The sequence below is a fragment of the Monodon monoceros genome, unplaced genomic scaffold (genome assembly GCF_005190385.1).
Source record: "Monodon monoceros isolate NGI ecotype Baffin Bay Population unplaced genomic scaffold, NGI_Narwhal_1 Super_Scaffold_11, whole genome shotgun sequence".
Classification (NCBI taxonomy): Eukaryota; Metazoa; Chordata; class Mammalia; order Artiodactyla; family Monodontidae; genus Monodon; species Monodon monoceros.
Window position 1 is genome coordinate 105,933,281 of NW_021703767.1, and position 9,116 is coordinate 105,942,396.

A 9,116-nucleotide genomic window follows, 5' to 3' on the forward strand; every position below is an offset into this window, starting at 1 on the left:
CTCCGGCTGGCTCCCGTCGGCGCCCGGGTCCTGGGTCCGAACGGGCAGGCTCCGAGCCCCAACCCTAATCCAGACCCCGGCGGAGACTCGGACGTTTCCCCGGACACCCCAAGGGAGGTCGCAGGTCACGGGAGAACTTGGGGCCGGGGGTTGGCAGTTCCGTCCGGGGCCCAGCCAAGGGCGCGACCGACGCGGAGCCCAGCCTGTCCCCGCAGCTGAGCTCAGGGAGCCTGAGGTCAAAGGAGGCGTTGCGTCCGGGCCGAGGCCGGCCGGGCGCCAGGCACCAGCGAAGGGGCGAGGCAGCGCGGCCTACGTCGGCTGGAACGTTACCGGCCGCCGGAGGCGGCTGGGCTGGGCGCGGAGCCCGCGGGGATGCGGTCCTGGCGGGAGCCCGCGGACGCAGCCCGGCAGGGCGAGAAGAAGGAAGGCCAGTTTCTCAGCCCCGTCGGCTGTACCTGAGCCAGGCGCGGTCGGTGAGACCGGCGTCAGGGCCGCCCGCGGCGTCCTCGCCTCCTCCCGAGTCCGCTCTCCCGAGACTCAGCGAGGACCAAGGCCGCCTTTCCTTTCCCATCGGGCCGGTCCCTCGGGGGTCCAGCCTCCCACAGGCGCCCGAGCAGAGCCCGCTTTCCCGGAGTGCCACGGCCACCCGGGCAGGCGCTTTGGTGTGTGAACAAGAGATTCCAAAACCCGAGTTTCCAGAGCCACTCTGAGAAGTGGTCGGAGGAAAGCTTCACTTTAAATTCAGATATGCCCCAACATGCATGTTGTTTTGGTCCAAACTCAATAATCGCAATAAATAATTAAAATTTCCCCCAGTTGTTCCCCCAAATCTTTCAGGGTGTGCAAAGCCTTCCCAAGCTATAAAATCCCTGGGGAAAACTGAATTAAAAGAGCTTACTCAAAACATCATTAGTGTTAAAGACCCTATTATGCAGGAGGCCCGTTGAGATCGGAGGCCTTAGCTTGAAGCTGAGCTGATAAATATCTATTTTGAGTTTTCCCCCAGATTTGTAACTTTTTAGATCCTCAGATGGTAATACTTTAGCATAATGCAATGCTCAAATTTCGGAACTATTTTGATTTCTGAAAAATGCCTTTTTGGCTTCGGTGACATGGGATCCTGTTATTTTTTCACAAATCAGTTTACATCATAAATTGCAAACATTTGCAATAAGATCTCAAGATTGTTTATTTTATGTAACCTCAAGCACTTGACTATGTTAAACACCAGTACAGAAAGTCTGTGAAATCAGTTTAATGTGTGTGAGGGAATTAAAGGATCACTCCTTTTCATCACACAAAAAAAGCATTTAAGATTGTTTTGATTGTCAGTCTCCCAACTTTTAAACAGTCTTACAATTGACTATTAATTTTAGAGTCATTCCGTGCAAAAATAATTACTAAAGTTATATCCTGCTTCAATTAAATGTTTCTGGGCAGAAGAAAATGGTATTCTACATTGGGAAATGGGTGATTGTTTTCAATGTTATATTATTTTAAATTATTTTAGTTCAAATGTAAATAAAGTCTGCTAATTCCAAGGCGGGAAAAAGGCCTGCAATGGTTTCTTAACATGCTGTTAGAACAGTTAGTCAAAGTGCATTAAAGGAATGTCACAGAACCAGAAATAATAAATATGTCATTCTAATGAGAGTGTTAACTTATGGATAATTTATTCAAGGTAGTTTTTACATTTCACATGGAATCTCTTATTATGACCTGCCTGAGTACTGTGATGCTTGTTCTTCAAAATCTAATTTATATAGGCTTGAGATATACATAATTCATAACTCCTGTTGATATATGTATACACACCATGAATTTTAAACCTTTACAATATGCTTGCATGTTTACTAGCATGTTTTCAAGACGACTGGAATAAAAACATAAAAAGTGTTAAACATTTTATTGAAAGCATGTGTGAAGAAAAAGTAGTTGAAAATTAACACTTAAAAAGGATTAGATAATTTTCAAGCTCAGATACAGAGTGAACACTGAAATATTTCAGACAGGGAACATTCTTGTATAAGAAATATGAAAATCTCCAACAAAGACTTACAGATGTGAGCTTATAACACTTCTGATACCTAGGTAATCCTTTCATGTCTCTAATTCACAAAACAAAATATCCTCAAGTCTTGGGGGTATTTTGTTTTGGGTATTTTATGTGTCAATCAAGGTAACCATCGCATATGCCTTCAGTACAGGAAAATTTAGTATAGTACTTACGTGGAGTTCTATTGGCATGAAGAAAGGTTTTAGAATATAATCAAATAAATCACATAGGAAGGAGTAAACACACCTTTTTCCCCCTTGTTGAACAAAGGCTCACACGTCCTGAGTAAAGATCTTTGTAGATTCTTATTCAGGCAGAACAGAGCAGAGTAAGTTAAGGGCATGGACTCTGGAGCCAGACTTCCTGGATTCAAACCTCACTGCTGCCATTTACCAGTCCTGTGATTTTGGATTAGTTCATCTCTCTGTGCCTCAGTTTCTTCATCTGTAAAATGCAGATAAAAACAGGATCTATTTTGTGGGGATGCTAGGAGGATTAAATAAATTAATATTTGTAAAGCCCTAAGAACAGTGGCTTGCACTTATGTATACTACCACTATATGATATTTATTTTAATGCAAAGGCCAATAGTCATTAGTCCTTATAATAAAAACCTTAGAAGAAGAAAATAACAAAGTATGCAAGACAGGGAATAACTACTTCCCTGTTGTGGGCTAGAGGAAAGCATTACCTACTAGTTTGTGATTCCAGCTAATTGCTTAGCCTCTGTGAGCCTCATCTGGACGATGTGGCAAATGTCACAGTGCAGTTAGGGGCTTATCTATAAGAGCAATTTAGAGATTGCACAGTGCCATATACATGACAGATGGTATTGTTACTCTGCCATGTGTGGCTAATAAGGTGAGATATCAGGCATGGCACTTGCCCTCAAGGGGTTTACCATCTTGGGGGAGATAGTTCATAAATACATACGATAGTGTTAGGGAGCACGTACTAAATGCACTTGCTTAAAGGCGTTCAGACACATTATATGTGTCTGAGTGGCCATACAACACATGTGGGGCCTGTTACCCTCTTTTTGGAAACTGAACCTTCCTTAGAAATGAGTAGCCTTATAAAGAAATGGTGGAGCGACACCCAGAGGTTAAGAAGCACACTTTGTTGGAATAAATGCATACCATATGTTGCCGTGGTTTGTGTTCCACAGGACCATCTGCGTTTTCTTTGGCTGGCCAAGTTTGTAGAGCGTTAGCAGTGAAATGCTAAAAGACACAAGGGCTGCTGACCAACGATCTTTAATAGCAGTTTGAAAACCCATATAATACAAAAGAAGAAATGTTTGATTACTATTGTAAGGACATGTAAAATGAACAGTTGAGTCCTACTTACAGATATAATGAAGAGGGACTTCTTTCCAGTGGCTAAATTTAGATTTATGGCGAAGTCTTGGCTTATATTTCACATATCTATTAAGAACTCAGAACACTTTTTACACATCTTAATTTGAGAGTCAGTGTGATGTCGCAGTATATGACTAATCTTTTTTTGAATATTAGCACTTTTATTTTTAATAACCAATAAGGATTTTGCTAGAGAGACAGCTACTTGTCACTAATAAAGTAGGTTGAGTATATGACTAATCTTTAGAGGCAGATTTTCGTGAATTCAAATCTCAACTATATCACCTGTTAATTGGATGTGAAGTTTCAGGTAATTTCTTAGCTTCTAGAGCCTGGGTCCTCTTAGTGTCCTGTAACACACACCTTGCAGGTTGTGGGGATCAAATAAGATAAGATGTGCAAAGTGGCTGGCATACAGTGTGTCCACAAATGCACTTCTCTTCTCTACTTTTATTATTTGTCTTTCAAATTATTGTTACATAGAGAGGATCTTGAATTTACTTGTCTGTGTGACTAGAGACAGTGTTGTAAAATAGTAGGAAGTGGTGTGCATATTTATTTCACATCCTCAGTGTGAATATTGATTATGTGTGTGTATGCTGTGTGGCCTGGAGTTTGGAATAAAACTTTCTTCAAATCTTGCAAAGCTTTTTTTACATAGAATTTTTGAGGGACTATGACTTTAGAGCTGCTCCTTTGTATAGAATAGAAAGGATGCTCTCTTTCTTCCTGACTCAAGGCGTTCTTAATGCAGAGGTTACCCAGAGTCCCTGACCTTCAGCCCCCTATATTCCGGAACGTCAGCATACAACTTGAGACCTGGCATTAAGTCTCAAATCACGTTGATATTAGATTGATTCTCCTTCCGTTTGCTTATTTATTGAATACGTTTTTTTATGTTTCCGTGCTAAGGAAGAAGAAAATAAACTACCCTTAAAAACGATTTAAAAAGTCTATCAACCTATCCAAAATTTCAGTACTCAGGCTACATTGTGTTTTGTATTAGGTTTACTGGCATTAGTGGTTTAAAATGTAATTACCTATCTTGTGGGCAAATATATTTATTTACTGAAATTCTCACCTGTCAGCAGTTGTGTTTCTTTTAAGGTGTATATAGTTTCCATTAAAACTAAGTGTCACCTGATGCTCATTTAAAAGACTTGAGTACCCACCCTGGGGGAGTTTCAGTTCTAGACCTCCTTCCAAAACCTTTTAGAAAGGTGACATTAGGTAAAACTAGCCATCAAAAGAAGGTTTGGAAAGAGAGAGGCTGGTCCTCCAATTTGCTTTGGGAGTAATAAGGAAGTGTGATAGACAGAATAAAGATACCTTCAAAGATATCCACTTTCTGATCCCTGCAAATTGTAAATAAGTTAGCTACTATGGCAAAGGGAATGAGATTGCAGTGGAATTAAGGTTGCTAATCAGCTGACCTTAAAATAGAGAAATTATCCTGGACTACTCAGGTGGGCCCACTGTATTAAAAGGGTCTTTAAAAGTGGAAGAGGGAGGCAAAAGAGGAGACTCAGAGAGAGATGTGACTAAAAAAGAATGGTCAGAGAGATGCAACATTGCTGGCTTTGAAGATGGAGAAGCCAAAGAGTGCAGGTGGCCTCTAGAAGTTGGAAAAGGCAAGGAAAGGGATTTGTCCCAGAGCTTCCAGAAGGAATGTAGCCCTGCCAGCACCTAGATTTTAGCCCAGTAAAACCTGTGCTGGACTTCTAACCTATAGAATTGTGGGATAATCAATTTGTGTTGTTTTAAGCCACTACGTTTGTGGAAATGTGTTATAGCAGCAATAGGAAGTCAATACAGGAAGTTTCTGAGCTGTTTTTATGTATAAGAGACTCTGGTCATTTTTTAATGCCAGGGGGCCTTTTGAGTCTGGTCCGTAGCAAGAGTTCTCCAAAACTCAGGGCTGGGATGCTTTGCTATACCCTAGAGTATGATCTTACTCAAGCATACAGATCTCCATATGCCATTCAGCAGAGTCCCCCACAAATCTCTTTTATTGTTATGAAATAAAGAAATAAAATGAAATATTTCTTTCTATAAAAGAAATCTGCAAAATTGTGTATATTCCTTTTTGAAAAGTAAGCCAGCTATTAAAATTCTTGTCCTGTTTTATTATCCTTCTCCTTATTGTTCCAATTTCTTCTTTGTCATCTTCTGCTTATTATTGTTTACTTTTTAAAAAGCATTTAATGTAGGGGAAAGGACTGTTAGTTTCAAGCCCTGAAGTTCTTTGCTAATGCACTGAAAGGGGACAGCCAGAGCAATTTGAGCTTGTCTGTCAAGTTGCTCAAGGTGGAGAGTAATGTGGTCTGGGGTTCCCAGAGCCCATCGGACCTTTGACCTTTTCTGTTGAGACTATTGATCTAGGCTAATAGTTAGCACCGGTTGTGCTGTTGGAGTTTTGTGCCTGTGTATATTATTCCTCACTGAGTACAAATGAAGCTCCGACTAACTCAGAGGGTAACTGGTCCTTTTTTAGTTTTCCAAGATCAGGGAGAGGAATTAGAATAGATGGGTCGTGACAGGCAGGGGGAGGATTCATTTCTGGAATGTTTGCAGTTGTATCAGCAACAAAGCAGTGGATCTGGGCACAGAGCTGATTCTATCTCTCACGCTGTTAACTCTGCTCTCCAGAGGGCTGAGCATGGAATCAGGTGGGGTTAGGAATTGCTGGATAACATTATAATTTCTAAGGTTAGTGGACCAGTGAGGTGGGTTTAGCCCGGTTCTACCTACTCTACCCCTGCCCTCAGTCCCCACCACCCTCAAATTTATCATCCCACCTAATAGGGTGCAGAATGAGATAGACAGTAGGTCAGTGGCCTGAATACATGAAGAAGCTTGGTTATGCTCTTTGGCTGACTGAAATGTAGGCTACAGAACAGGTGAGAAAATTTTCCCCAATACTCTCAATTCCTATGACCCTCTCCTTAGCAGCTCTTCACAATTCAAGGGAATTCTCTTTTTCTACCTATTCTATGAGAAGCACTCATATTTTCATCTTGAGCAACTTCCCACCTCTTCCAGCTCCTTCTTCTGTCCTCTTCCTCTCTTCCAAGCCTAGTTGTACATAGCTCATTTATTCATTCACTCAACAGATATTTATTAAGTTCCTACCATGTACTTTGGATTCTTTTCCCCTTTCTACTTTAACCTGTCAGACTTTTCTGCTTTCTCCTTGGAGTTTGACATTGTTGGAGGCAGTGGTGGTTGAAAGAGAGGGAAGGGTAGGGTTGCCATGGGGATGGGGATGGGAGGCAGGCAAGTTGTAAGTGCAGAAAGACTAAAGAAAAGAAGATGAGTAAGTGGGCTAAACTTAAGAGACTCGCTCACCAAACTCTGTGATGTCCACATATTATATGCTGCAACAGATACTTAATAAAGAATAATCCCAGGAATGATTTGGGATGCTTCCGTTTGTTTCACAGAAGATATTCATTTGTCACATCCCAGTACAACTTTTTAAAATATAGAACTAAATCATTCCTTAAACATTCTTTTAAATCTTAAAGAGAGAAGCCTAATCATAGTAAATTAAGTTCAAAGTATTCAATAAACATTTGAGCATCTATGTAGGCCTGACACTGATGGTCAATAGGGGACAAGGAGGAAGATAAAGACGGTCAAGGGGAGGTGGACCATCTTGGAAATATCTGTAGAGCTTGGAAGAGGGAAGTATGCTTTTGCACTGGGAAGTGGGTAGTAGCTAATGTGGGGATATCTCCTCTTGAGGTGTGTATTCAGGAAATGAGACCTAATTTAATTCTTGAAAAAGACAAATAGGGCTTCCCTGGTGCCCAGTGGTTGAGAGTCCGCCTGCCGATGCAGGGGACACGGGTTCGTGCCTCTGTCCGGGAAGATCCCACATGCCGCGGAGTGGCTAGGCCCGTGAGCCATGGCCGCCGAACCTGCACGTTCGGAGCCTGTGCTCTGCAACGAGAGAGGCCACAACAGAGAGAACCTCGCGTACCGCAAAAAAAAAAAAGACAAATAATACTCAGCAGTACTCAGATTTTCTTTCCTAAGTTGTATCTTAGTACTAATAATTATATAATATGTATTAGGAAAAATTTTGAACTTCTTTAATTTATTCACAGCTTTTCTTCACCTTTTCTTTTCCTCCTCCTGCTTTGGCTTTCTTATATAGTTTATGTAAATCTTTTACAGATGCCTTTGAAATATATTCAAATCTAAACATTTTCTGTTCCCATTTATCTCCTCTGAATTTTCACTTCTTAATATGTGTGATTATAAATAGCATGCCTTTACCTTCCTATGTTTACTTTTCATTCTTATCTGTTAAGATTTACCCATATTGTTGAAGTCACTGTAATTCAATTGACTGCTGTGTATAGTCTAATGAGTGCATGTACCAACTTATGCATCTATTCTCACACTGATGGACATTTGTGTTATTTTCAGGTTTATATAAAAGGCACTTAAAGCAATGAGGCTGGGTGTAATCACCAGAAACTAACTACAGAGAAAAGAATCTAGGACTGCACTCTGGAGTGCTCCATCATTCAGAGGTTGGGGGGAAAGAGTGGAAATCAGTGAAAGGAGACTCAGAAGGAACTACCAACAAGGTAGGAAGAAAACCAAGAGAGCACAGTGTCCTGGAAGCCAAGTGAGAAAAGTGCATCAAGGGGGATGGAGTGAGGACTGAGAATTGACCACTGAGAACTGACCATAGTCAGACCTTGGGTGACCTTGACAAGGCACTTTAGATGGAGTGGTGGAGGCCAAAGCCTGATGAAAATCCTTTAACTCCTCTCTGAGATTCTGGCCTCTCTCTCTTCAAATCCATCCTTCATATCACAACCCCTAATTATCTTCCTGAAAAGTCACAGGTCAGGTCATATGACTCCCTAGCTTATTTTTCTTCTGCTTGAAGAATTAAGTTCAAGCTGTTCAGTATGACATTTAATCTTGACTTTTTCCTCTTTTTTTCCTGTCTCTTCTTCTGAGGCTACCTACCTCCACCACCTACCCTGTGCTCCCATTGGAGCTACCACCAGTTTCCGAATTTTGTACTGTTGTCAAACATCTGCTGCTGCTGCAATGCCCTTCCTCAGATCCCCTTTGTGCTCTTACAGAATTCTGAGCATGCTTCTACCAGAGTTTCATTACACTAGTGTAATTATTTATGTGATTGTCTCCTCCAACCAGTATGTGAGTGCCTTGAGGGCAAGAATCGTTACTTAGTTTTTGTAGCCTCTGCAGAGTCAAAGAGTAGGGACAAACATAGAGCAGATTTTCATTAAGCGTTGGTGGAATAAATAAGCCTGTGAAAAAATATATGTATGGTATATTCTTTCAGATAATTTTAGTGGAAACATATCTTAGTTCTCTGAGGGTGGTTTTAATTTTTAGAACTAGCTAAAGGCTGTTTGGCATTAAGTCTGATGAAGAAGCTGGGAAATATAAGTTTTTATTACAAATGAAGTGTAGGAAAAAATTAAGCATGGCTGTTTTGTGATGACACATTTTCTTATATGGCTCATAAAGGGCACTAAAATTTACTGGCACTGATTTCTTAAGGCGATTTCACATATGAATTTCCAAAAACATTTTGAACGGTGACAGTATTCCTGGACTAAATATTTGGTTTCTCAGGGTGAATACTTCGAAGGACAAGATTTACTTGGATCTGTAAGTTCTGGTGTCTGTGTTAAAAAAAAAAA